The sequence below is a fragment of the Rhinolophus sinicus genome, chromosome 14, assembly GCF_057876585.1.
Source record: "Rhinolophus sinicus isolate RSI-liver-muscle chromosome 14, RSI-T2T, whole genome shotgun sequence".
In the NCBI taxonomy this organism is placed as follows: Eukaryota; Metazoa; Chordata; class Mammalia; order Chiroptera; family Rhinolophidae; genus Rhinolophus; species Rhinolophus sinicus.
In genome coordinates, this window is record NC_142514.1 from 9,823,764 (window position 1) to 9,848,227 (window position 24,464).

At 49.1% G+C, this 24,464-nt stretch overlaps 1 protein-coding gene and 1 long non-coding RNA gene across 7 annotated transcripts in view; one reads left to right on the forward strand and one right to left on the reverse strand.

Annotated features, from left to right (window-relative positions):
* The window catches only part of KAZN (kazrin, periplakin interacting protein), a 1,016,124-nt gene that overhangs the window by 744,731 nt on the left and 246,929 nt on the right, over window positions 1-24,464 (forward strand). The window lies entirely within an intron of this gene.
* LOC148755330 (uncharacterized) lies at window positions 7,769-23,903 on the reverse strand. The gene is made up of 4 exons (XR_016018459.1): window positions 23,117-23,903; window positions 22,563-22,663; window positions 10,952-11,112; window positions 7,769-9,690 (listed from the first exon to the last, which is right to left on the reverse strand). It is a non-coding gene; the product is annotated as an uncharacterized LOC148755330 (long non-coding RNA).

The window sequence follows — 24,464 nt, forward strand, 5'->3', positions numbered from 1 at the left end:
AAGTGCCTTCACGGGAACACTCAACTAGATCACCTGGCTCTTTCCTAGCAGAGTCCTGAAGAAATGGGACACTGGGCAGGTTAGCTTTGACATGGAGGTGAGGGTCTTGCATGTCAGGAACATTCATTCCTTTGTTTGTTTGTTCATTCATTCATTCTCTCATCTCATGTTCACTGAGTATCTTTGGGGGGCATGCCCATCAAAGCTGAGGGCCTTCAGGACAGAATCGTGCTGGGAATCGGGTGGATGTGATGCTGGGGAGGGCTCCCCAAAGCAAACCTTGCCTGCCTCACTCTTTATAACCAGAACCACCCCCAAGGCAGGGAAGGACATACTGATGGAGTCATTCCCTGGTGAGGACCTGAAACAGACCAAATCCACCCCATCTCTGTCAGCTGCTATGAAGGTTCTACCGCTTTCCAGACCTACCTTCCTCCACTGCCCGACACACACCCTCCTTTGCAGGCAAATGGAAGCACTTTGTGTTTTCCAGCCCCCCCATCCTTCAAAGTCCATCTAAGGTACTGCGTTCTCCACGTCTCATTCCCTGGTCCCTGGATCGACTGGGACTTCAGCCTCCTTGGAACTAAACCTCGGGAGCCTCTCTCACTGCTCGTGGCACGTTCTCCTTCCGGCCACATTATTTTTTTCTTGTCTTATTTCCCATTCTTTCTCTGAGGGCTAGGGCCCTCGTCTCTTCATCTTTCTTTAGTCCCTAAAGCCTCAACAGTATCTGGTGCACAGTAAATATGTATGTGTAACAGAAGTTTATCCCCTGGCTAAAATATGCTTCAGGTAGCTAACTGCAGACGCCTCCAGAACACCATTTTTCAATGGGTTTTTAAAAATTTGTCTCCATTGTTTGTGGAATATGGTCTCCTATACCCAAATCATCACATCCTTGAATTTCCCGACCCAGGGTGGGACGTGGAATAAAGGGGCTTTTCCCACTTTTCTATTTATTTATTGTGATGTAATTGCCATTTTAAAGTGTACGATTCAGTGGGTTTTAGTACATTCGCAAGGTTGTGCAACCATCGCTGCTGTCTGATTCTAGAACATTTACAGCACCCTAAAAAGTGAAGGGCCCATTGTTAATTTTTAGTAAGTGACAGTTCTTTTGTTTGGAAATCATTGATGTCATTGTCCGAATCTCTCCAGCTGGCAACTTGGCCTTCCCGACCAGGTTTCCCAGAGCTGGAAGGACCGTGGGTTCCTGGGGGAGGGCAGGCCTGCATTTCATCAGTCTCCCTCCCTCAGCTTCCAAGTCTCATCCTGCTCCATTTCCTCTCTTGCTCACACTGTGCTCCACAGAGAACCCCGCCCTTGAAACGGCCTTGAGAGGCATCTAAATCATGAAAAGCGATCTCTCTTTGAACTCTGTCCCGTCGCCGTTAATCTGTTTGGACAGCCTTTCTCCTGGCGCCGTTTATTAAGATTTCATTACCCGGTGACCAGGGCTCGCATCCCGGACCTTAACTGGCATCGCGGAGAACTAGTGGGTTCTTCCTGCCGCCGGGGAAGCCCAGGTCAGTGGTGTCGGTGGGGGCCATGCTGGGAAGCTTTCACAGGTGACACACCCACCTCGGAAACCACCCAGCTTGCTCCCTTTTCTGTCACGAAATGTCCCTCCGGGCCTCATCCTCAGACGACTCTTTCCAAACTTGTCTGTTAGCTTGTTAGTGACATCATAGTAAGCACCCCTCATCCGCTCTATTGGGCTAAGCAACCGACATGCTGTACCTTTCATCATCTTGTGATTTTCCGAACCCCAAGTCTCAGGACCTGTTCGAGCAATGTCACCCTGTTCACCGGCCATGCCTGCCAACCCCCTGCCATCTCCTTCCACTTGCCCACAAAGCACCCAATAATACTGCAATGACAATAGTCCAGGACGCCACGGTGGACGCGAGCATGGGCTCCATCCCCGGGAGAACGCAAAAGCAGGAGGTGGTTAGGGAGCTGGGTAAGTGTCTGGAACACTCGAGGACTGATCCATCCTGTCGCCAGAGAGCAGTTCCTGGGCCTCCTGGGCACGGTGGCCTCATGTGCGGGCAGAAGGAACTCACCGCCAGCCTTTAATCACCACACACATACATACTGTGGCCTCCAGTGCACGTTTGATCCCCGTGGCAGTGGCTGCGAGATTATTGTTGTGGCTGTGTGATCGCCCCGCGTGGGGGTGGGTTTGTCTTTCCAGAGTAGCAGCCACGACCGCTGTCAGTGCTGTGGGGACTTCGGTTGTCACTATACTTTCAAAACGCCTGCCCTGGCCCCCTTTCATGTTACTTCTGACTCTCATCTTCAAATACCCTTCCTCACCCCCGCCCACCCCCAAAGCACACATTGCCTTTGGCTGTCAGATTTAGGACATGAATCAGTATTCGTACCTGGTTGAAAAGATAGATGGCCAGACACTCATTCATTCATTCATTCGTTCATTCATGCATTCAGTGGTTATTTATTAAGCACCTACTGTGTGTTAGATACTATGCTGGGTGTTAAGGAAACAAAAATTCACGAGACACCATCGCTGCCTCCAGAGACTCTCACAGCTCAGCAGAAAGGCAGACAAGTGTATCAGTGACCATCAGGGTGGAGGAGTCTGTGGCCATCTCCAGGGACCCCAGAGTGCCTCTTACCTTGATCTGGGAGTTAGGGTGTCTCCAAAAAGAGAGGAATCTTGACTAGCATCATGAAGAATTAGCAGGTGCAGAAAATGGGAGGGAGTGTTCCAAGCACAGGAAACAGCATGTACAAAGGCATGGAGGCAGGGAGAGTGGTGGCCATAGAGGACATGCCCACGGGACATGGTGGTTTCAGCTGCAATGTGAAAGCGGCAGAGGGAACAAAGGGTCAAGCCAGCCAGGTGTGCGTGCTGCTTCAGGCGCCGGAGCTAGTGGTGGCCTCCTGCAGGAGGCTGAGGGGGACGAACGCCCTCTGCAGTGATGTGGAGGGGCCGAGGCCGGAGGCAGAGACCTCCAGGAGGCCACAGCCATGGTCCCGGCCAGAAATGATGAGGGCAGCACGTCGGGCCTCGCGGTGGCATCGTTGGGGGTAGCCTGGCTTTGTTGGACAGAGCGGGTAGAGATGTGAGGGGCCCAGGTGCCCACAGCATTTTCCCAGTTTCCTTTGAGGACATTTAGACCACAGTCAGAGGATTGCTTAGTGCTCTGTGGCTAAGCTCTGCATCTTCCTGTCCCATGCGGGCTAGTGGTTCAGGGTTCGTTGTCTCCAGCCAGACCAGGTGGGTTCAAACCCCAGCTCTGCTACCTAGTAGCTGTGTGACCTCCAACAAATGATGTAGCCTCTCTGTGTATCTGTTTACACAGCTGTAACATGGGGACGAGGATAGTGCAAGTGTCTAGTCATAGGGTGTTTGAGGATTACATGAGTGTGTATACATATATATGTCTAAAGTGCGTGGCACACAGTAGCTTCTCAATAAATATGTGCTCCTGTTCTTCCTGCTGGTGCCTTCCTTACCCTCCACAGCTCAAGACAGGTCAGGACAGGGTTCAGTTTATATTTGAAGCCGGTGAGCACCTGGGGTATAAGGGACCCCCGGGCAGCCCCGAAGAGTGCCCTCTGGGTGGTCTCTCTTCAACAAACAAGACTTCCTGTCACAGGCCACCCCTCCCCTGTCAGTGCCCAGGAAACATATGTAGCCTGCAGCCTCCACCTGAGGAAATTAAAAACTGGATTGGTTTTTTCGGTGTAATCAAAAGTAATACCACGGGGCGTGACCTTTTGTTCACCGGCAGTTACACAAGCGGCATTTACCTTGAGCCTCTGCTTCCTCTGGTCTCCTCTCCCAGCCCCTAAAGGCACAGGCTGATGGGGGGTGGCTCCCCCGGCACTGTCTCCAGGGTTTTCTAGGTGCCCTCTTGTGATAGTGGCCTGCAGGGGTCAGCAAGGGGATCATCTGCTTCTTGGAAAACCCACGGGGGATTTCTGGCTTCATTCGAAACCAGACACAGTTCGGAACCGAAAGAGATGTGGCAATCCTTAAAATTCCCCACGGCATCCAAAATTCAATCCCAGTGAACCACTCTCGCTGGAGGGGCTGCTACCAGAAATCACCCACCATCATCTACAAACTGTCAAAAGACAGCAGATGTCTGGATTGGAGCACTGCCGTTCCAGGGCTGTGGGCCTTTACCCTCATGAGCCTCAGTTACCTCCTCTGCCAAATGGGTGCAGCCAGTGGTGTGCTGCTAAGTAGTTAACAGCCGGCTCTCCGGGGCCCGGGAAGGGAGGCTGGGTGTGGGGTTCAGCAACTGCTATGGTGTAAATACTTAAGCTACTCCCCTGATGTGCCTGGTGACAGAGCTGGGAAGAGATGCTCCTAGTCAGCTCTGCGGAGCAGGGACAGCCAGCTCCGACACACTGCCTCACAGGCCGTAAGGATTAGAGAGGCAGTACATGCAAGCACGTGCTACACTGTGAGGGGTGTGCAAGCGGGCTGCCTGGAAAGCATGAGCCCAGGGTCTTACAGCAGGCTGCGAGTCGGCATACTCGTAAGCCAGCTGCACTCTTTCCTAGTGTATGCAGGAGGCGCTCACCTGCTACTTGGAGATTGGTTCCAAAGCGTTTTATGTTGTTTGAGTTACAGGTTTGCGTTCCTCTGCCCAGGTAAGTTTATCTTCAAATTCAGGCTTCATGGCGCCCTCAGAGTGCTTGGTCTCTACCACCCATCCGAAATGTAACCTAAATCTGCCCAACTTCTCTCCTTCCCGCTGCCCTGTGGGATCTGGTTTCTTTCTACTCCTGTGCCCTCACCTCCTACCGCACGCCCCCGTGCTCCTTCGGTGCCAGCCTCTGGCCTCCTTGCTATTCCTGTGACGTGTGAAGCATTCTCCTTCGCCAGGGCCTTGACACATGCTGTTTGCTGCTGTCCTGGTTCCCCCATCACTCAGATATCTGCTCAGATGTCACCTTTCAGAAAGCCTCATCTGAAATAGGAAACTCTCACTGGCACAGCCATTCTTCATCCCCACAACTCTTTTGTTTCTTTCTGCCTATATTGTATAAGTTTGCTTATTTATTACCTGCCATCCCACACCCCACTAGTGGTGAGCTTCTCATGGGAGGAAACTATCCCCTTCTGTGCTGGCCACGCTTATCCTCTTCCCATCTGCACTTTGTCTCTCTCCAATCAGAAATGCCACATCAGCTACTTTCCAGCCTCTGTTCCCTGCTCTGGCCCCGTCTGTGCCCTAGAGCTTTGCAATCTCAGGAACAAGCCCCTGGGTATCCTTCTTGCACGTAAGCACCAAATGCCTCAACCCAGACTTGTGCACGGGCCTCTCAGGCACCGTTTCCTGCCTCCACTGTCTGGGCTTTCCCCAACCAGCACTCGGCCGCTGCTCTTCACACTCAAGCCCCACCTCTTAGTGAGGCTACGTGTTCCTGTCCTGGATCCAGACCAGCCCATGACAACCACAGCTGCACCTGCATACCCAGACGGGAGCTCCATGAATGTGGAGGCCTTGTGCTACCCAGCTCTGACCTTCATCCCTAGAACAGAGCCTGGCATCGTAGGTGTGTGACGGTGACTGGGGGAGCTGACAATTCTCTGACAGCCCGGAATCCGCTGGAGAGCTCTGGGGTGCGTTTCTGTTGCAAAAGGGCACAGAAGAGCTCCGTTCGGCTTGGCTCTACGTGTTGTCATATTTTGGAAGCTACCTGTCCCATCGTTAGCAAGTATAGCAGCAAGAAATCTCTCCATTGAACTGCCTTTCGCACCCGTTAACAGCCCTCACCCACTATCCTGTGAAGGAAGGGGTGAGCTTAAGAAAGAAACACACTTTACAGAAGAAGAGAGGCTAGAACAGATGGCGTGACCTGCCCCTCTCCCTGCAGCACGTCTGCTGCAAAGAGAAGCAGGACTTAGGTCAGCTCAGTGATGAAAACGGCTCCTGGCTCTACCATGTGCAGAAAATGGTAAAGATGGCATTCTGGATTTAAAAGCCGTGAATTAAGCTACGTGGATGAGTCATTTGGCGGCCACTTGGATAATACACGTGAAGGTAGAAAGGGAGAAGGGGTGCTGTTTTTAATTTATGTTTTGTCCAAGAAGACCTCACAGAAGAACGATGCAGTGCGATCCCAGAACCCACTCTGGGAGACGGGAGTCCACAAGAAGGGATCGGTGTGGGAGGATTGGAGAGAATGTTGGAACCAAGAATATTCACAGTCTGAATGAAGACGGAGTGTGGAGTTTACAACACATCAGACCAAGAAAAATGGGTACCAGGCCCTGCACCTAAGCCTTGTCTATTTTGTTCTGCAATAGAGGTTCCTTCCATAGCTTCATGACAGAGTGTGGGCCCTGGCGTCAGAAAGGTCTCTGATTAGTTATCAGACTCCAGGCAAGTGACCTGTCCAAGCCTCCATTTCCTCATCTGCAAAGTGGTCATCATCATATGCCTCCTTCACTGAGCTGTTGTGAGGATCCAGGAAAATAATCCTCAGTTCAGTTCAGAAGTCAACACGCAAAAGATGCTATCCTCATTTATTTATCAAATATTCCTACCGCTAATACGGTGTCCACGTGTGCCAGAGACTCTTCCGGTTGCTGGGCAGGCACTACTTCAGTTGCTGTTCATTGTGCACCAGGAAGGAAGGACTGTTATTTCCCCGCTTCACAGATGGGGAAACTGAGGCACAGAGAGATAAGAAAGTCGTCTGAGTCATACGGCTTGGGGGTGCCGGGAGCAGGATTCAAACCCATGAGGGCAACCTCTGTCGGTGCTCCGCTCTGCTGCCCGTCACCTGCTCCATGCTTGGCCCGGTGCTAAGGTACCAAAGCTAACGGAAAAGGAGTAGCAAACCTCATCCTATCTTGACATGGCTTTCACTCTTAGCAGTGAGCTCACTGTCTCATGAAACCCTTTGCTTATAACTAAGTAATGCAGCCTCCAAGCAACTTTTGAAAGTCCGTCAGCAAACCTCCTTCTTTCCCTGCAGCAATCTAATCATCAGATGATAATCTAGTAAAAGAAAGATGGACTTTCCTTTCTTGTTCAGGGTGAGATGAACAGAGATGCAGGAAGAAATAAAGTACTCGTTATTTAAAACCTCTGACGTTGAAGGGGGTTGCTTGTCACTGCAAGATAGCCTGTCCTGTACTTCCCACTACCCCCTCTTATTTCTACTTTCTAAGTCGTACAACATGTGTTCAGAAGAGATGCGCAGGGAACACTGGTTGGGTTGAGATGAACCCTCTCAACTGAATTGCTTGAGGGCTGCAGAAGCTGAAATGGTGATTTTACGCTCTTCTGCCCCAAAAAAGGCTTCATTTTGAGACACCTGTGGGAATGGCTGTTTTGCTTTCATGTTAGCCAATCTTTAAGGCTATTATTAGCTAGGATAAATTATTCAAAAAGGAGTAACACCCGAAACCTCTTTAGAATATTGACGTGGCCCAGAAGTAAATGAGTGGAACGGTGCCTCCAGGTCCAAGGCTAACCTCCGTTGAATTTTTAGAGGACCCAGTCGAGTTGTTGAACTGATCAGAAATGGGCCTGGCCATTTCTGCAAAGGAATGTCATTATCTCGCAGACCATTAACTTAATCAGATCACGTCAATGTCGAGGGAAAAAAAACCTCACGTGACAGTGGGGCTCAGGATATAATTAACAAGCGAATTTGACTTTCATACAGAAGCCCCTGAAAACCGTTGTTGTTTTTTAAAGTAGGCCTTAACTAAATAAAAAAAAATTAATGTACAATTTAGTTTCATTTCTGGAATCTTACACGATATTTTACAGGAAGCCTTAGAGACCCTGATCAGAGTTCCTTTCCCTTTCTTCATTTTCATATCTTCATGCAACTAATAAAACAGTATTGGGTAATAGATGTCCCCATGGGCCATATTGAAGTTATAAGTATCTGACATGTTTCTTCTACTGAATTATGGAGACATTGTCAGAATAGCTATGTACCCAGAGAGCTAGTGCCGTGGGAACTCAAGCGGGGCTATGAATAGCTTCTAAAAGACTTCTGTGTGAGTGTGTGTGTGTGTGTGTGTGTGTGTTGAGAGTGCGATGGCAGTTCCGTGAGCCAGGTGGGAAGACAGCAGGGATTTAGAGTGGCTGAAGCCCCAACCCAGGAACACCCAAGACTGACCCACTGTGACAGATCTCAAAGTTGTTATGATCTCAAAACCAAGAACCGCAGGTGAATGGCTCAGCGGTTCTAGTCGTAGGTGTATATTCAAGCGAAGTGAAAACATGTCCCCATGACCACTTGTACGTGAATACCCATCACTCAGCGTCTCCAAAAGTGCAAACGACCAAATGTCCATCAGCTGATGACCAGACAAACAGCATGTGGTACGTCCACACAATGGAATACTGTTCCTGCATAGAAAGGAATGACACACTGAGCCCTGCCACCACATGGGTGAACCTTGAGGACATTATGCTCAGTGAGAGAAGCCAGTCACAAAAGACTGCATGTTGTGTGACATCATTCAGATGAGATGTGCAGAACGGGCTAATTAATCCATTGAGACAGAAAACAGTGGTTGCCAGGGGCTGGGGAGAGGGAAATAGGGAGGGACTGCTAATCGGTAAGGATTTCCTTTGGAGTAAAGAAAAGATTCTGGAATTAGCTAGTGGTGATGGTTGCCCTGCCTTGTGAATATACTAAAAACCACTGAATTGTGTCCTTTTAAAAGGTGAATTTTATGGTATATGAATTATGTCTCAAACAAAGAACAAAAAGGGGGCCCCAAGGCAAGCACTATCGTGATAAGATGAACCATTCTAACCATTGCAGCAAGCAGAGCTGCGCGGTGGTTCCAGAACTTTGTGATGGCCGGTCCACGGAGGCTGAGCAGAGCAATCTCACGGTATTTTCACACCTGTGTGCTTCTCTTTCCATAACACCTCCTTGGGGAGCGTTTTGTTCTGAGTTCAGGGAGCCAAGACCAGGAGCAAGTTCATGGTTGGGACAGATGCTACCTGTCAGTGTTACAAGGAGCCAGGACATAAACAGGTACAAGTGAAGGTGCAGGTGACTTCACCCCATCCATAGCTCATAAGTTATCTGGGTCCCTTGGCCGGAGGACATTCTGGGCCCTCCTAGGAGGGAAAGACAGGGGTGGATTTAGGATGGGCCATCCTCCATAAAACCTCTACTTCCCAGGAGCAGGAAGATGGGCCTTTCTCGATGGTGGCCGTTTATCACGTCCTGGGCTTCACGGGGAAGGCTGTGACGGCCTGCTCTGTCTGTCACACATCACTGATGTAGTCACCAACACCGGCTTTCTGCAAGGTCTCTCTTAAACCCCTCCTTCTGTGCACTAAAGGCAGCTGTCCTCTGGACCCTTCCAGAACCCCCTCTGTCATACCCTCATTTCTCTCCATGCAGTAGTTCTCAACTGGGCACACTTTTGCCCCTGAGGGGACACTGGGCAGTACCTGGAGACATGCTCAGTTAACTGGTGTGTGCAGGTGGGGGTGCTACTGACAGGTAGTGGGTACAGACCAGGGACGCTGCTGAGCACCCACCGTGCACAGGACAGTGCCCACACCAGACAAGTACCTAGCCCCACATCTCCGCCCCGAGGCTCATAAGCATCAACTTCCGTCTCCTCGCGTCACCACTGACAGTTCGACCCTGTGAGTTTCCAGGGAAGATTTCTTCATAAGCGCTGGTCCTGCCTCGCCAGCTGGCTTCCTGTAACAGGAAATAAGAGCATTAATAAGACAAGGGGGCCTGGCACCCAGTAAGCACCAGTAATGGTGCCCATGATTCTTTGCACCATTCTCTCTGGAGGGCAGGGTTCTCGTTGGGACTGAGAAGTAAACCAAGAGTGAACACCATTGGCCCTGTCCCCAGCCCACATGGAGACCCAGGAAAGCCACCTGACCTCTAGAGGCCTGATTCCCTCCTCAATAACATGGAAACATTGACCCATCTTCCCTCCCCCTGCCCCCTAGTGTGATCATGAAGACAGAATTAGATATGCAAAAGTGATTCACAAGAAAAGTGAGATATTCTGTTATTCTACCTAACACTGTCATAGCTACCACGGACTGGAGGCTAATTATACAGCAAGCACTGAGCTGAAGCCCTCCCCGCCCCTCCTTCATCTACACAATGTCCCGAAGAGGAAAGTTTTGTTGTCCCCATTTTACAGATGAGGAAACTGAGGCTCAGAGAAGTGAATGAAGCAAGTGGCCCTACGTCTCCTAGCTAGGAATTAGCAGAGGGAGGATTCAGACCCACTGGTTCCTCATCACTGTCCCCTGCTGTCCATAACTGATGAGCCATCTCACCATCTGGCTGGTGCCAGACCCGACTATCTCTCCAGTCTCTGTGTGCTCAGCGCCGACACTCAGGATCAGAAAGTCCTGCATCAAAGGGTCCTGCCAACAGGACCAGGGAGCCAGGTGCTGAAGCTGCCACCCTCCTTCTGGTCCCTAGTGTCACAAGCCTGGCAGAGCTGGGAGGGTCCCATGGTGGTGTGCCCTCCGCACAGGGGCACAAGCTCACCCCAGGTGCCTGTGGCTCTGGCTGTGCTCCATGAATGGTGCCCCAGCTGAGTCGGTGCCTCCGAAATTAGGCAGAGCCCTGAGTGAGCCGCATAAATCCAGCTCCATCTAGGAAGAGTCGCCCCAGTGCTTTAGGACTGCACCTCCCGAGTGCTGCTCTCACTGGGCCTGGAGAGGGGGTGCCGAGCCTTACTTTACTGCCCCCTGCTCCTGGGCCATTGGGCACAGCCAGCAGGCAGAACCTTGGTGGCCTTTCTTCTGTGGCCTGGTCCAGTGCCAGGATGTACGGAGCCCCAAGGCAGATCCATGTTATCGGAACCCACTTGCACCCCAGAACCCAGCAATATAACCACCCCGCTACCCCCACTCAGTCCTGGTTCTTTATCCTCTCTCCAGCCTCTTGCCTGTCTCCCATCCCATTCCTGGGCCTGCCAGCTCCTCACCTAGTGATGTTGGTCTCTGAGCCCAGCTCCGGGGTTCACAGGTGGTTTGGCTGGAACCTTCGATGTCATCTCTGGACTTGGTCTGTGCCATCCCCCTCTGCCCTGGGCTCAGAGCAGCTCCAGTGATCAGGCAATGTCTTTGCAAGAAAGGAAAACCAGCCCTGGAAAAAATGTAAGCCACGGGGCACTCGATTAGGAGGATGTGTCAGAACTCTCTAGATCAGCTCAGCAAAGCTGATGAGCAAGGCTGGGAAGGGTCAGGACTCAGGCGGCCCAGAATTCGGGTGACAAAAACCCATGGACGGTCTTGTCAAGGTCTGCTGCTGGGGTGAATAAACTCTGGGCCCTTAAAGACTTCATGTCTCCCCACCAAACTCCAATGCCAGGGACAGAGGGTCCCGTTGGCTTAACTCAGGCCCAGGGGGTCAGTCAGCCTGAATCATATAAACTGAGAGTGCAGGGGAGGTCCCCCACACAAAATCTGGGTGCCATTCTCAGAATGGGGTAATGGAAGCAAAAACAACAGATGTTAACTCGCCACCCCTATTTATCATGCCTTGATACCCCTGGTCCCCAATTCTCAGCTTTACAAAGGAAAAGGAGACCTCTTTCCCTCCATTTCCTTGGTGGCGGGAGGAACACATCAGGTTCTTTGTCCCAACTTTTTAAAACTGCACAGACCTAGGAAAATTGCCATCAGCACAGAGCCTGCAGAGGGAAGCATGAGCTGTGAGCAGTAAATAAGGGCACATACTTGGGTCACAGCCAGACTTGGAATCAGGTCCCAGCTCTGCCATTCTGTACTGCCGTGACTTTGGGCGAGCCATTTAACCTCTCTGAATCTTGGACTTCTCTTCAGTAGAATGGAGAGAAAAATCATACCTATTCTGCAAGGTCACTGTGAAGGTTGAAGAGGTATTAGTCGGGGTACCGCTAAGATGCTGTAACAAGTCCTGAAAGGCAGTATACAAATTACAAAATATGTTTTTCTCTTTGGTGGAAGTCTAAGGTAGGGTGGTCCAGGGTAGCTATGCCCCATGAAGTTGTCCAGGGACCCAGGTTCCTTCTATCTTGCTGCTGTGTCACACATTAGAATCTTGTCCCTTGGGTGAAAATGACTCTCCATCCCCTTTTCAGCCCACAGGAGAGGCAAAGGGAAAGTGGAGGCGGATCCTTTAAACATGCGATTTATAAGTTTATGAACCTCTATTGGTCACTTCCCATTGACCACGACATGGCCAAACTTCGCTGCAAAGGAAGCCGGAAAATGGAGTCTATGGCCTCCTGTGTGCTAGCTTAGTGGATGTTAGGGTGCAGAGGCAGGGGGCGGAGGGAGCATTCCATAACTGCACATGAAGGGAAAATGGATATTGGGAGACAGCCATATTTGCCACTAGAAAGAGAATGCAATTAAAGAACAAATTGCATAGCCTTAGGGCACAGTGAGGACACGATGAATGGTAGCTATCATTTTTAGAAGTATCATTCTTAGGAGGAACAGGCAAACTATCTCTCATCTCAGTATTCCAGTTCTGGAAGCCAGACCAAAACACAGAGGAAGGTCACAACCTCTGATGTTCTTTCTTCCAAGGCTACTCCTACGACATGGCCTGTACAGCAGGAAGAACTCCCACAGACCACGTGACCTATAGGGGAAAGCCCATAGCCCCTCAATGGCATGGCGACACTTCTTGCATGGACGCCAGACACCACTGCTCCTTTTGTCTCAGCATCTGATACCAATGTCTTTTGGTCACATCATCACCTAGGGGTAGCTAGGCATGACTGGCACCCTATGGAAGGGGGTCTTGGCTAAGAGCTTGGTATTTCAGCGGATGCCCTGCCATGTTCTTTTTTTGTTGACATCTAATTATATTTCATTTTTATCAGCTGTCAGGCCAGCTTCCTGACAGGATGCTGAATTATGCTTGAAGCCGGTCATCTCCTGTGGACACCGTCTCATTTGGGCCTTCCCAGCTGGATGGCCCTCGGAGTCTGGTTGGCAGGGAAGACGCTGGGAGTCAGTGAGCATGCTTTCAGGAGCCACCTTTGGTTTTCTTCATTGTCGTCAGTACCGATTCAAAACCACATGAGGCCTGTTGACAGTGCTATTATTAAGGAATTTGGACATATTTATTTGTTGATCTACACAAAGTCTAACACACACACCCATCCTAACCACTACTGTCTCTGTCTAATCTTAAGCTGTTATTGGGGAATAGCCTGAGAGGGGCCAAGTTTTGAAGCCATAATAGCAAATACTTCCATGGTACTTATTATATAATGTGCCGACTACAGTTCTATGTGTTTTATATGTCCAGGTTTCCCTCCCTATCTGAATCGATTCTGTTTCTGAGTTCCTGATAACAAGCAGGAAGGGTTTGAATACAGGGACTATTTAATCCTCGTAATAACCATATAAGGTGGGTCCTATTATTATCCCCCTTTTATGGGTGAAGAAACTTATGCATACTGAATTATATGGCATGCTCCAGGCCACAAGGCTAGCACATGGCAAAGCTGGGTTTGAAACCAAGTAGTCTAATTTAGCAGTTATACTCATAGCCACCATGCAGATGGGTGTATAGAATACGGACTCATCTAGTATTTCACCATTGGCTTTGCAGGCCTAGCTCTCCTGCAGAAGCCAGAAAGCTGGGAATTGGTGTCAGGACTCCCTTGCAGCTAGAGTTCTGCCTATGATTCAGATTTGGCCAAGGAGATGAATTCACATGAGGTTTGGAAAGTAGGTGTACAGCAGAGGCCCACTCCTATTGTTTTTATACTTCTACTGGGAAGCATGTCCCCAAGGCACTTGCTTTCTCTGAGGTCGCTTCAACAGTGGTCCCTAAGCAGTGTGGAGCCTGTGAGGTGGGCACAGCAGATCCATTTGGCTGGTACTGGTCCTGGCAGGCACAGTGTGGTTTCAGGAGACACACCAGGAGGGGCAGCTTCCTGATTGTGCCCAAGGACGATAGGTTCTGGAGCTGCCAGCATCTATATGGTTCATGGGAGGGGCAGCAGATCACTTGGTGGTCCAGTTCAGCAGTGTGCCTTTTCATTCCTGATAGCTCTATTTCTTCAGCTCTTTCTACAATTCTATAACCCGTTTACTATCCTATTAAAAATACTTCCCTGCTTAAAGTAGCCAGTATAGAGTCTATTCCCTGAACGGACCCTGGGTATAAAATGCTAGACCAAAATATCATCTTCATTCTTGATAAAGCTTATAGTGGAGAATGTGTCCTATATCAGAAGGTAAATAGGGCTCCCTATTTAGGCCTGTGTCCCCACCCAGACACAGGTAGCACTGGCCTGGAGCAGGGCCCACTCCTCCAGGAGCACAGGCTGCCCTTCAACTCTTGAGTTTGTGGAGGAGCAGAGCAGAGTGTAAACCTCCTGTGGGCAGCTCACCCCCACGAGGAAGGAGAGAGGAGGGGCTGGCTACGGGTGCCCAGTCCTTTATTCTGCACTTATTAGGCAGATAAACCAGTGCTACATGGGGTGGGGGTGGAGAACGTGAACAACGAAGGAGGAGATTATGGAGGAAATTGGCTCAAAGTGCAATTTTCCAATATTGTGATTCTATGAGTCTGTGAATGGAGATCATGAGCGTTAAGTTACTGTGCAAAAGCAGAGATGGTCATATGACTCTGGTGTGATTAAATAGAGTAGTTTTGTACTTTGTGGAACCCTCAGGGTAGAGGACATCATTCCAGATTGAAGAGGTTTCTAAGTAACTGGTGTTTTGTCCATTTTAGAGATGATACCTTTCAAAATGTTCACTTCTGGAGATGGCATCTTTCTGAGAGGTATTATTACAAAAAGAAACCATATTATTTAGGATGCTTTGGGCCACCGGTAACAGAATACCCAACTAATAGAGGCTTAAACAATACACGCATTTTATTTCTTATATAACAAAAAATCTTAAGTTTTCAGAACTGGTTTAGGGCTCAACAATGTCATTGAAGACAAGGATTCTTTCTGTGTTTTTTTCTCTCCATCCTCAGCATGTTGGGAAAACTTCCCTCATGGTCACAAAATGGCTGCCACAGTTGCAAGCATCACATCCTTCCTCACAAGGCCGTTTCCCAAACAGGAAGAAAGGAGTTGTGGTTAAAAGCAAGCAAACAAACAAGCAAGCAAATTTTCTAGTCACATGGCTGTCTGCTTGATCAGAGGAAAATCTTTCCCAGAAACTCCCAAGCAGACTTGCCCTTACATCTTATTGGCTAGAACAGGATCACATGCCCACTCCTAGACCAATCACTGGCAAAGAGGCAGGGGATGGCCATGGCTGATTTCAGCCAATCATAGGGCTGAGCACATTATCTCCCAAATAAAATCAGAGTCCTGGTGGCATGGAATAAGGGGAGTGGGTTTTGGTGGGGAGGCAGTAACAGTGCAACCTGGCCTTGGTTTTTCAGTTCTGTACTATGTAATGCAGAGGTACTTGGAGAGTCCAAATGGCCCCAGACCATCGTGCTTTCCGAATTCTTCTCTCTCCCTTGGTGACATTGCTCTTCCTTCTTCACTGTCAGTCTGCCAGCTGTCACTTCCTGCTATACCTGTGCCTGTAAGAGGCAGCATCACTCCCTGCTTCTGATTTTTTCCTTTAACTGTATGTAAGTTTTGGACCATGGCAATACCTGTCGTTGGATTCCAGGTACACTGCTCTAGAAGAATTCCTGAATCCATTTGCCCCAAAGCTGGCTAAAGCCAGCCCCAGATTCCTATTGTGTTTGATTTAAAAAAAAAAAAAAAAAAAAAAAAAAAAAAAAAAATCTGTAGTTATGTAGTTGGCAGTATGAGCTTTATTGGGATGACCTACGCCGGGGGTGGGTGGGACGTAAAGCCAGCCTCCACAGAGCACACTGTGTAGCTAGGCACTACTGCGTGCCTGCACACCATGGCGAGGGCAAGAACTGGGGGGCTGGCTCTCTGATGTCACCATGACAGGCCATGATGATGGTGGGTTTGTTATTTAGCCAGGTGCCTTGCACTGAGGCGGGGTGCAGAGTCATCAGCTCTGTTAAGTGTCAGGAAAAACATAACACAGCATCATGGACTAGATCAGGTTTGCTTCACCTCAGCACTATTGACATTTGGGGCCAGATAATTCTTTGGGTTCTTGTGCAGTGGGGCGGGGCTTGCTGTGCACTGTAGGATATTTATCGGTATCCCCGGCTTCTACCCACTCGATGCCAGTGGCCACTTGCAGTCCATAATGTCACTAGACATTGCCAAATATTGCCTGGGGAGTGGGTGCAGAATCACTCCCAGTTGAGAACCACTGGGCTGGAGAATCATGGGCTGGGGGGCTGAAGTACTTTATCGGGCATGGCCTTCCCCCATGGCCCTTCCTAAGATAGCAGCCCCAAGTCTGGTCTCTCTCCACCCCATGTCTTGCTTTATATTCTCCACAGCCTTTATCAGCCACTGAATATATCTTACTTTGTTTATGGACTCGTTGTACTGGACTCTAAGTCCTGTGGGAGCAAAGACCAGATCTGTCTTTCTCACTGCTGCATCCCCAACACAGTGCCTGGCGTATACCGTGTTTCCCCGAAAATAAGACCTAGCTGGACCATCAGCTCTAATGCGTCTTTTGGAGCAAAAATTAATATGAGACCCAGTATTATATTATATTACATTATATTATATTAAAGACTAGGTCTTATAGTAAAATAAGACCAGGTCTTATATTAATTTTTGCTCCAAAAGACGCATTAGAGCTGATGGTCCAGCTAGGTCCTATTTTCGGGGAAACATGTTAGTGGGAGTTGAGCAAAATGTTGGTTGAATATGAGTCAGAGACTTCCATCAGGGGTGCTGAACAGAAATCATTTAGTGAGCGTCCACTCTATTCCAGACACTTGGATGGACACTGTCCACTGCATTAGCTCATTCAGCCTTAAAATATGGAAACTGAGGTACAGAAAAGTCCAGGAACAAACCACTGACACATGACAGAGGCAGATGATAAGCTCAGGTCTGCCTGATTCCAAGGTTTGGCTTGTTCGGGGTGCCAGGCTGCCTCCCCCAGGACACCCGGATGGCCTGGAGAGGCCACTTCTGGCGCTGTGGTTAGGTCATCCTGAGCCAGGAGCATATGGCCTCCTGGGGTTGGACGGGTCAGTTCCAGCCCCCACCCACCAGCCCAAGAGGGCCAGGAAGTCAGAACTCGTGACCTGGCGCCTGCTGGAGTGCCAAGGCCTGCTTGTCCTGCTGAGGACACAGGACGCCCAAGGTTCCAGAGAGCTGACATTTTTTCAGATTGCAAGAATTATGAATCAACTGCTCTTTGGTGGCCTCCCAACTATTTCTTTTTCTTTCCAGAGGGAAACCGCAATCCAAACCTTCCAGCCATTTCCTCCCTCAAAACAACACGGGGAATGCGGCCTGTGGAGCCCTCCCCTCCCCCAGCCCACAGCACCATTGTAAGGAAACCCTGAGACTGAACAGGGTTTTGTGGTAGTTTTCCTTCCCCGCCCCACCTCCCCTTACAGTAATTAGCACTTCAGCTTTCCCTTGTGGTATTTATGTGTTTAGACAACACGGCTCATTGTTTCCAAATGTTAGTCAATTCTAACTATATAAATCAAGCCCCAAATCTTGAATCCCATTCAAGGGAAAACTCACAAGTTGATACTATACAAATAAATCATCGGAGGGTGGGAATATTATAAATGGAGAAAATCAACTCAGACGCTGCAAATGCAGCTTTTTTAAATACTTAGTGAGAACATTAAAACAATTATACGAGGCTTGGGGAGGATCTAACAGTACATTAGTCTTGGAGATGAAGTCATTTGAAAGTTCATTTGTCTAAGAAGAATTAATATTTTTAGTGCTTTATAGTTTATAAAGCCTTCCCCTCACAACATCCTTTTAGTACAGGGAGGCAAGCTATTTGACTAAATTACATCAATTCTAAGATACATTTTGTTTCTATTTTTATCTCAGAAGTCAGGCTGCATCTTAGAGTCAAAAGCGTGTCAATTTAATTGGCAGCTTTATTTTCTTAGTGATACATGAAATAATGATGCATGTATAAATAATAGTGTCTTACACTTAATGAAATGCATATCATTCTGATCTCTGGTTCACAGGGAAAGTGACAAGCCCTGAGATGTCATAGATTTGGCCCAAGGCCAGGCTAGAAGTAAATGGAAGAATCAGAACTTGAACTCAAGAGGGGCAAGACCTTTAAAGGGTGTGTAAATACCTAGGGATAGATACATGATCAATGAATTGTCCTCTATAGAAGGTAGTCCCAATAACTGAAGAATTTTTGTTTATCTGAACAGAGTACGCAAATTTGGAGCCAGAGCAGAACTGCTTGAGACATTAGAAGGGAGACCGAGAGCCATCACGTTTTCCTTCCCCACCTTTGCCTTGAAATGTTCAGCCTCTCTTCAGGCTAATTTAGATAGCATTGGTTTGAAGTTTGCCCCAATATTAGTCTCTTCTGGCAGGTTAGGCCCCCATGGTGACCTTGATCAAATTAGAAAATGTCACCCTGACTCCAGATGGACTCAATCTCACACCATGACACAAGGTTTGGAGAAAGGAGCACAAGCTGAGAGTTCCAACCCGTATCACCCCTCAGCTGATCTCCTTGTACAGTGCACACCTTGAGCAACTGCACACAGCATACAGTTGGGTGCCCAAGGCACCCACATGTCTCTCTCTGGTCTTCAAGGGAGGGGTAGTAGGACAAGAATGCTTGACAGAGAAGAGGAAGCTATGGACAAATCCAGGAATTATTTTCTAGTCCAGATCACATTCATTGTTTAAGCCTGAATTTTGTGTGTTGGTGAAGTCTTAACCTGTGAAAACTTTGACCAAGCTTGTCTCTCAGAAAAGAAACTGAATGCTTAGGAAACTCCCATAGACTTAAGAAATTCAAACAAGGTCTTATTTTTAATGGTCTTTTTGTGCCTATTTCTGAAGACAAACCCTACTAGCTAAACAGTCAACTATCAGTATTATCTTGCTGGTCTGAAGTACTACTTTGTAAAGGACAAAGAGCATGTGTTCAGAGCTTATTCAGAGGTGGGCTCAGATTTGGGTCTCTGCTACATATCAACTGCCCTCTATGGGAAAGTGTTAAATATCTGTGAAACCTCAGTCTCCCCATCTGTAAAATGGGTGTGGTGGATTAAAGAGGCCCACAGGTCCTTTGCTATGCCTCCCATTGAGAGGTGGAATTTAATTCCCCTCCCCTTAAATCTGGATTAGCCTTAATCTGGATTGACCAATAGAATGTCGCAGACATGACGTTCTGAGACCCCTGAGGTTAGGTCACATAGGAAGCCTTGTAGTTTCCACCTGGACTTCTTGGATGCCAGGTGGAACAGAGACAGGCTGTCCCCAAGCCCAAATTGCAGACTGGTGAGCAAAATAAGTAAGTTCTGGGCTGGTTTGTCATGCAGTGGTGGATAAATGGAACACTGGGGACATAAGTAATACCTCGCTCAGGGGTGGTGTTGGGAATTAAAGGGGAACCAGGATGTAAAGCACTCGGTGTGCTGTCCAGCACATAGGGAGGCCGAGTTCTTTCCTTCCCTTTACACCTAAGTGCACGAGCCACTTAGTTACTAGTTGTTCTCTGTGCTGGCGTAGCCTGATCATCCCCCAGGAGTCGGGGGCAAGTCATCGCCATGACTCAGAATGGATTAGACCCCACTTTACTCTTTGTGAATGGTAAAGGCCACACCATTGTCAGCCGTCGTGCCGCACGTCTGCTATTGGGGGAAAAGCATCACTAGTCTACTCACCTTGATGTCCTCTAAGGAAAGTTTCCTTGGACTTGAAGTTGATGACTTTCCATGGTCACTAAAGACAGAGAATAGGACAACACATCAAAGGCTGTCCGTCCCGCTGCCAGTCTCTACCCTGTGCCCTGACCACAGGCAAACAGGAGACTGGCCTCCCGGTCATGCAGAGATTTCCTCACAGACCCTGCAAGGGCTTCCACCCAACCCTGTTCCAAAGCAGGGACTGTGTGCCCAGTCTCTGGGCCCATGGGGCACCCCAAGACTTCCTGGGGCTCCTGGAGCTTCTTACCTCTGAAATGCCCCCTAACCAGGGCTCCAGCCCAGCAGGCAGTAATGGAAGACATTAGGGGTGAGGTGTGACTGATTGAGGGGGCTTCACACCCAGTCGTGGGCCTGTTGTAAGCAGGGGCCTAGGCATTCTGGGTTCTTCTTACACTCCTACCAGTGGGGCAGGGGCTGACAGTGGTGTGACCTATTGCTTCCTGCGCAGTCACAAGATCACAAAACAGGGGTCTATATAGATCTTTGGGAGGCGGTCACATGATAAAGGTAATACCGACCGCTATGGTGTGTAATGGGGTCAGTGGCGGGGAAGCCAGCCCCTCTGGGTCCTGGGCATTACCTGAAGCACGTCAGATGATGACACTGCAGTCACTTGGCCTCCCCCAACCTCAGCTACCTCACCTGGAGTATGCGTTACCCAGAGCACCCACCTCCCAGACTGTTGGGGAGTTACACGAGACGCTGTAATTAAGCCCTTGGCCAGCCTCGGTGCAGTATAACCTGTTGGTAGCACGGATTCCAGATAATAATCTTAATGATAATCTTCCAACAACCTTCTCAAGCGGGTCGTGTTTCCTCCATTGTGCCGGAGGAGGCTCAGAAAATTCGGTATTAATCAGTACAGATTCGGGCAGGGTATCGTTGCATGGGAGGGGCAAAGTGAGTCATTTTCTGAAAGTCAGAGAAATCAGAGCCATTTCAGAAAAGGTGCTGAAATCAAATCAGGTGAGTCTGCAAACAAGGCAGGCACCCGTCTCCCTTTCTATACCCACAAACCTGGGCAATTACGTACATCTGAGCAGATGGTGGAGCCTGTGCTCTGCCACCCAGAGCCACCGCGTCATCTGGCCCCACCTCAGGCCATGACGAGGAAGCGAACAGTCTGTTATTGTTAGCCTCATTGTCCTAAGTTTGGGGCAGATAATGGAGGTCTGGTCATTTCTCCAGCGCCTCTTCTCAGCTCCAAAGAAGGAGCCACCAGCACTCAGGCGAGTGAACCCACAGTGCACAGGGCATGGAGTGTCTGCCCTTCTAGAAGTGCCCTTGGGTGGTGTTTCTCATTCCAAACTTAGGCGCCTTAGTGAGGCTGGCGTTGCTACAGGCCCGGGCCTCTCAGGAAGCCCATTTCTGGAAAGGTGTGTGTGTGTGGGGGGGGGGACAAGATGAGGTCAGGGAAACATAACTGATCTTTCCTCCTCTGCTTTCCTTCACCTCAACTGTCAGAACCTACTGTGTGCCAGCTACCTATTAGTTATCCATTGCTGCAGAGCAAATTGCCACAAGCTCAGTGGCCTAAGCAACTATCTCACACTCCCTGGGGGGCAGGAGTCCAGGAATGGCTGAACTTGCAGCTCTGGCCAGAGTCTCCCCAGGCCACAGTCAAAATGGCGGCCAGGCTGCCTTCTGACGCGGAGACCTGACTGCGGTAGGATCTGCTTCTGAGCTCCCTCGGGCGGCTGTCAGTTCGTTTCCTATGGCTGTGGGAGTGAGGCCCTGGCACTTGGCTGGCTGTGGGCTGGAGGCCACCCACTGGCCCTGGAGGCTGCCCGCAGTCCCTTGCCATGGGGGCTTTCTCATCATGGCTGCTGACTTCATGAAGCCAGCAAGGAGAGCCTCTGTAGTGTGTACATGCAAGACTGAGTCGTGGATAGATCGATAGGTAGGGGTGTGTGTGTGTGTGTGTGTGTGTGTGTGTGTGTGTGTACAGATATACGTGTATATATATACCGATAGACTGATAGATCAATGTAGAGATGATACACACAGGAATATATATTTAGATACACAGAAAGATAGATAAATAGATAAAGAGCTAAGATTAGAGAGGTGGGTGTGTGGCTGGATGGATAGTTAGGTACATTATAACCTAATCTTGGGTGTGACATCTGTCACCTTTACCATATTCTAAATTAGAAGCAAGTCACAGGTCTTGTAACACCGGGGGTGGAGGTCAAAAGGACATCTTAGAATCTGCCCATTTTTCTAGATGGGAAACTGAGGTTTAGACAGGTAACTTGCCCAGCTTCCCACCGCGATCCAGTGGCCCTTCAGCCCATGCCGGCCCATCTCTCCGTGGATGCTTCTACTCCATCAGAGCACTTACTGCAGTCGCCTGAGTGAGCAGTGCTGGTTACCTGTACGCTGACTGTGACTGATATACCTGGGCCGGACTATCCAGTACTTTCTCTTTGGTGACATTCATTGTGCTGATAATGTATTTGTTCAGGGTAAATCTTGCCTCTGCGCCCCTACTATGCACTCCAAGAAGGCCAGGACTACATCTGTCTTGTTCCTGGCCACCTCCATGCACCCAGAGAGGTTTCTGGCCCATTCTATGCACTCCGTAAACAGTCACTCCGTCATTCAACAAATGCTCGTTGAGCTGGCCTGACTACTTTGGATACAAAGATGACCAAGACACAACTCTGCCTTTACAAGCCCCTCACTGTCTAGCAGAGCAGAGACATAAAATAAATAAATTACGAGATAGTGTGGTATGACAGAAAGATTACTATGGCCTTCTCAGGTTTATGCATCCTTACCTTCCCAGGGCCTGAAGAAGTGCCTGGCACATAGTAGGTGCTCAGTCATGTTTGTAAATTGTTGCTATCCCGTTACTTGGCATGCCTTGCTCTCTTCTCTCCTGCATCGAGTAGAAAATAAAACTCATAAAAGATTAATTGGTCAGGAAAATCCAGAGAAAGTTATAAAACACATAATAACATCCCAGGCTGGCCTCAGAAGTCTCTGATGCAATCCTGCATTCCTGGCACCACCCCTTTTCAGCGGAGCTTTGCATTTCGAAACAGGAAAGAAAAAGAAAAAAAAGACTGTAATTATTAACATTGTGTATATAGGAGAATTTAGCCTTCTATTTGAGGTGTCCTAATGACACTTATTACACAGCCCATCAAATACCGAACGTGAGTGGTGCAGATTCAGGCTTGGACCTGGAACAATTCTCAGCAGTTTTGCTCACACACAGCTGTTTCATTTAAAATATTTTGGCAGAAAATGTCAAAGTGGGCTGTGCTAGTCCCTGCATTGGAAGCTTAACTCCTTCCATACCCGGTGTTATCCATCTCTCCTGCCCTACCTTCATTATTGCTGGGCGAAGTTTTTCAGCCACATATTTGGAAGTTAAAATTTGGCGCCTTAGCTGAAAATGCTGTGGTTTCTTTGCTTCTAAACCTGCTGGAAGATTCTGTCTTTCTCCCTCTTTTGATTCAGTCAGTAGGTATCATTCCGTCACAAGGGGGCCAGTCCATGTGTGCTGCCAGAGTGTATCGGTCAGACGGCTGAAAACAGACGGCCCACTCAGACTGGGGGATTTGGGAAGAGTTCTGTCTTAGTTTAAGCTGCTAGAAGAAAATTCCATAGACTGGTGGCTTCAACAGCAAACATTGGTTTCTCACAGCTCTGGAGGCTGGGAAGTCCCAGGATCTAGGTGCCAGCAGATTCAGCGTCTGGTGAGGGTCCCTCTCTGGTTTGCAGTGTCCTCACATAGAAGAGAAAGAGATGCTCTTGTGTCTGTTCTTAGAAGGTGCTCCTCCCTTCATGAGGCCTCCACCCGCATGACCTATTCACCTTCCGAAGGCCCCACCTCCTGCCACCGTCACATTGGGGTTTGGGGCTTCAACTTACGGATTTGGGGCAAATGCATGTAGTGCATAGCAGATTCCATTCAAGAGCGGCTTACAAGAATTCAGTTTGAATGTAGAGAAACCCACAGGGACAGTGCAGTAGCCCCGGATGCCATAGCAGGGAGACGTTACCACTTTAGGTCTCATTTGGGCAAGGAGCAGGGAGCAGTTAACAGAATGTGGGGGGTGGAGTGTGCTTGTACAGAGTGGGGGGCAGCCCAGAGAAGCTGTGGCTTTAAGTTCAAGCCATATGGCTAACACCAAACGACAGGGAGGGACCCCCTCTCCTCCGACCCTCCAGGCTGCTCCTGGTGTCTCCCACTGGCCAAACCCAACCGGAGGCCAGAGGGCCACTGATGCATTCCATCCGCAGCAGCCGTCTGCAGCTCTGGGAAGGGTGGAGGGACAATTGAAGATATCCAGCACAAAGAAGGTCCAAGAAAATTAGCCGGGTCCTCTGCGCTCAGGGAGTGGACCTCTAGCTACAGACAAGAACCTTGCTAGCACCTAGGGATGTGGTTACTGTATAAGGTACTCGATTAGTTTGCCTTGAGTCATTGGGAGCTCACTGTAAGGGGGTCTGACGGGAACTCAGAAAAAGCCACATCCTCGAGCCTCAGGAAGAGCTGGAACTGACTCTCTATGATGGTTACATTTGTATGTCAACTTGGCTACACTCTGGCGCCCCACTTTTCAGTCAACTGCTAGTCTGCATGTTACTGTGAGAGTCGTTTGTGGATGGAATTAACATCTGCAATCAATGGGCTGTAAGTATAGGAGATTACCACCCTCAATGATGCA